Source organism: Aotus nancymaae, unplaced genomic scaffold (assembly GCF_030222135.1).
Source record: "Aotus nancymaae isolate 86718 unplaced genomic scaffold, 86718_ANA_hifiasm-v0.15.2.pri h1tg000067l, whole genome shotgun sequence".
Lineage (NCBI taxonomy): Eukaryota > Metazoa > Chordata > Mammalia > Primates > Aotidae > Aotus > Aotus nancymaae.
This window is the reverse complement of record NW_026988482.1, coordinates 14,892,701-14,897,527: the sequence shown is the minus strand read 5'-3', so window position 1 is coordinate 14,897,527 and position 4,827 is coordinate 14,892,701. Positions and strand designations below refer to the sequence as shown.

At 44.2% G+C, this 4,827-nt stretch overlaps 1 pseudogene; it reads left to right on the top strand.

Moving 5' to 3' along the window:
• Positions 1 to 2,424: 2,424 nt before the first annotated feature.
• Positions 2,425 to 3,312, top strand: LOC110568388 (developmental pluripotency-associated protein 2-like; annotated as a pseudogene).
• The last annotated feature ends 1,515 nt before the right edge of the window (positions 3,313 to 4,827 follow it).

Sequence of the window (4,827 nt, the reverse complement as noted above, 5' to 3'; positions counted from 1 at the left end):
TATCCACTGACAGGGAATTCAGCTCTTTGAAAGGAAACCTCTTGTGTGAACCAGTAAAGCTGAAATCTTCCTAAACAAATCGAAGTGTGAATCCTTTTGTTGAGCTGAAATTTTCCTATACAACTCAAATTTTGACCCCTCATGTAGATGGAATTGCAAATCCAAAGATGGCCCAAGAGTAAGCAATGACAGCTACTAATATGTCTGATTTTATTAAGTGAACCAAGAGGCCGTGAGATCATTCATTCAGCCAGTTTCTTGAGTGGCTATTAAGTGCCAATGCCTGGTGCTGGAGACTCAGCAGGCACCTGGAATGGTTCTGCTCTGAAAGACTGTCCAGCCTCTTTAAGCCAGGACTAGACAACTGGGGAGACCTGGGAAATCAGGGGCATCTAACCTTTGCTTCTGGAGCCAATTCCAGGCTGGAGTCTATCTTTGATGGGGGCCGTCCTGGGTGACTCTGGGTAGGAAGCTTCTGTGTGTGGTCCTTCTTTTCTCTACAGGTTACTAACAGCCTGGTGGGCTTGCTGAGAGCATGGGGTTCTCAAGGTGGGCACTTATGTGCAGACATTGAGACGGAGAGGTGGAGGGTTGTTTGCTGTCTCCCTCCTTACACCCTCTGGAAATACCTGTAAGAGTCAAATGGCATTTTATAATGCATTTTGCTGAATTAACAATCGAACACTCTTTTATCTTTCACAAACAAGAAAAAAAGCAAAATTTAGATAAGAGAAAGGCGAACAATAAAAGTATTTGTAACTTCATCATCTGTAGGTAACAATGTGGTGTTTGTCCATGCAAACATTTTTCTCAGTATATGTGATATATCTGTGGATGTGGGAGACACACACACACACACACACACACACCCCTGCATACTTTGTAATCTGCCTTTTTCACCCAGTTGCTTTCCCAATGAACACAATTTTAAAGTGAATCTAATTATTCAAGGATCTGTCAGCACATCGCTTTGAAGCACTCACCCAAAGAAATCAGATGTGAAGGACAAAGAGTTAAACCATCTCAGAAGTAAAGAAGACGTTCGGCAGGGACAGCAGATCCAGGGTGCCCTGGATTTCTTTAAGAGGTTGGGGTGAGGTAGAGATTTTCAGTAGTGGTGCCCTGTCTGCCCGCTACTGAAATTTTGGCCCTGTGAAGAGAGCTGGAGAGGGGATTCCTCCCCTGTGAATAAGTGAGTGGAAAGCTTGGGGATGAGGCTGTAATTGTGTCGGGCCCTGCGCTTGGTTCCTTTAGACCTGTGGACCCATGAGAAAGGGCTACCTTGGCATGCAGAATGGGCTTTCCTGGTCCCAGGTTGCTGAGGAGAAGCTGAACGTGGGGACGTGGTGGGACTGAGAGGCCTCTTTCCTTCCTGTGCCTTGACTGGGACTGGCCCCTTATACCCAGCTACACTGATGGCCCACAGGGGCCACCCCTTCCGCCACTCACAGGACTGTGATCATTGAAAGAGCCCTTAGAAACTGGCCTTGAGCCTCAAAGAACAGATATAAAAAAAAACTCTGCACCTACGGGCAAAGAGAGGGAGAGGAAGCATCCGCCGAACAGCCTTTCATGGAAATCAGGCTGCTGGAATAGACAGCCTGGGCAGAAGTAACGAGAAGGACATTCAACCACAGTATCCCGAACAAACAAACAAAACAAAGAAACACAGACTTCCTGGAGCTTCGACTGAAATACTCATCGGATACATTAAAGCAGGCTTACAAGGCCAAGTGCAAGAATATCCCAAATATGGAACAGAAACAGAGATGGAAATCATAAGGGGAAAGAGGAGACTACGAAGCTAGATCCAGGAGACCTAATGGGGTGGCAAGAGAAGGAGAAAAACGAGCACATGAAGGAGAGAACCATTAAACAGATGACAGAAGGTAATTTCTTTGAGTGAAAAAGACTTGAGTCTGAGACTTAAAAAGAACTCAAGGGGTTCCTGAAAGTCACACACCGAAACCCATCCAAATTACATTCTTGAACAGCAGGTAAAAGGAGAGCCTTTTGCACCCTTTAATACAAAGAGAAAAACATTAATTACCAGGGAACAGAAAAGAGACAGTGTCACACTTCTCACCTACAATAATGGGAAACTGGAGAGAGGGGAAGGATATCTACAAAATACTTGAGCCAGCTAAAATACCTTTTACTGGCCAGGGAAAAAAAAAGATACACCCTCCCGAGTAGGTGGGATTACAGGTACACGCCACATGCCTGCCTAATTTTTTCACTTTTTGGTAGAGAAGGGGGTCTCACCATGTTTCCCAGGCTGATCTTGAACTCCCGGACTCAAGTGATCCACCCACCTGGGCCTCCCAAAGCTCTGAGATTACAGGCACGAATGAGCCATCGCGCCTGGCCTAATTTTTTAAAAAAATGTATCACCAAATGGACAAGATAGGGGTGTTACTGAAAATGTCAGACTCAAATTTGGGTAGCAGCAAGAATTTCTTTGAGGGGGAGGTCGATGATGAGAAGAGTGTGATTTTGACATTGGTGCCAGTTAAAGATGACCCAAATATCGAACAAATGGAATCGAGTGTTTCTTCAACTTATGTCAAACTGGAGAAGCCTAAGAAATACAATCAAGGTCATCTACTTCAAACAAATGAACAATTTGCAGTTCCACAAAAAGCTAGATGCAAAATACCAGCCCTTCGCTTGCCAACCATTTTGCCTCCCATTAACAAGGCGTGTCGGGACACTTTGTGGGACTGGTGTCAACAGCTTGGTTTGAGTACTAATGGCAAGAAAACAGAAGTTTATCTGAGGCTTCATAGACATGGTCACCTGAACAACAGCAAGATATGCTTGAAATGTCACAAGAGACCAGATTACAGCGATGTTCGAGGAAACGCAAGGCAGTGACCAAGAGCAAGGCTTCAGAAAAGTTATGAGATGAATGAGAGAGCAGAAGAGACTGATACAGTTAAAGTGATAACTTCACTGCAAGGAGCCATGTTGGCATCATGGGCAAGAATTGCTGCAAGAGCTGTTTAGCCTAAGGCTGTGAATTCATGTTCCATTCCTGTTTCTGTTGAGGCCTTTTTGATGCAAGCCTCTGGTGTCAGGTGGAGTGTGATCCATGGCAGACTTCTCTCGACAGACACAGAGGGTTGGGTATACCTGCAGTTTCATGCAGGTCAGGCCTGGGTGCCTACCACTCACAGGAGGGTGATTGCGCTCTTCTTGTTACCTGCCTGCATTTTCCCATCCCCAGGCGTAGAAGATAATATGTTATGCCCCAACTGTGCTAAGAGAAATAAGAAGATGATGAAAAGCGTAATGGCAATGGAGAAGTAGCAGCAACCTGTTTGAATACAATGTACTAGAGAAGGAGGGATGTACTTTCAGACCACGTAACCTATTATGAAGGAATGGAAGAGGAGACAATTTGAATGAATCTTTGTGATTTACAAAACAAAGTCACATGACTAGGACTCCACAGTGAAGATGGTTGACTAGTGACCCAGCCCCATCTAAAGAGCCCCTTTCCGTAAGACCAAAGACCCATTAAAATGAAGTCACTGCCAAATATATATATATATTATTTATATAATACATATACATACACATATAATATATCTGATATATAATATATATGTATATATATTACACACACACACACACACACACATATATATATATATATAATCCAGGTATCCTATCTGAGAAAAATATTCTAGAAAGAAACTTAAGCAAATAAAAAATGAACTGAAATAGATAACTCAAGATAGGAGACAAAGAGAGAAGTTGGTTGTGGACAAATGGGTCTCTCCTCTCTGTCTCTCTCTCTGTCTCTTCCTCTCTCCCTCTCTCACTCCCTTTCTCTCTGATGCAATTGCAACAGAAGCCCCAGCTGAACCCAGGGGGAAGCTTTGGAGCTGGAGTTGTTCTGCACTGAGATGGGTCTGGCCTTTTCACTTTTTATGTTGTCCTTGACGAGTGGTTGCAAGAAGGTTGCCCCAGGGAGGGATGCAGACCTGGGGTGTGGCAATTCCCTTCAGTGCAAGGCAATTAGAGGGTCTCAGCTGTGAGCTGTCTGCAGCCAACATTCAGCAGCTGAAGGGGAAAGACCATGTATGACATGGTGCCATTTATATGAAATTATGTATATATCTGCCATGGTGTGGTAGGAAATGTTTAAGAATCAGCCCTGGGGGGATTGGGCAGGGGAGAAAAGCTCTGATTTGTAGCTTTCGCTGATTTTTGTGGTGTAAATACTCTTATCATGGCTGATGTCAAACTTCCAATGTGATGTCACTGAATGTGGAGCCAGAACAGGATGCACACAGTTGCCTCTCATGAGCATACAGGCTGCCTTTGACACACAGCTGTATAAGCACGAGGAAATTTAAGAGAAACTTAGGCAAGGGAGAGGTGTGCAGAACAACAGTCCCAGCATTTGGGCATCCTGTTCAGTAGGAAAGCTTTGAGTTTTTTCTGTTTTCTCTCCATATGGTTAATTTTCTTTACTGGGGTCAAATTTCTAATCCTCCTCCCTACCGTCCCCTGCCCCTTTCCCCCCTCCACCCCTAAGTTGGTATTCTTTGCAGGTAGTGTTTCAGAAGTAATCTCGAATACTTGTTCATATTGAAGTTCATGTGGCTATCGAAACAAGAAGCAGCTTCTTGATAGGTGCTTATGAGGATCAATGTGATAGTGAATGTCAGGGCATGGCAAACTTGATGTAAGGGGCCAAACAGTACATAGCTTTGGCTTTGTGGGACGTATGGTTTCTGTTGCAACTGCTAATCTCCTGCAGGACATAGTTTGCTGACTCCTGATTTATATGATACCATTGTATCCTAAGCCTCT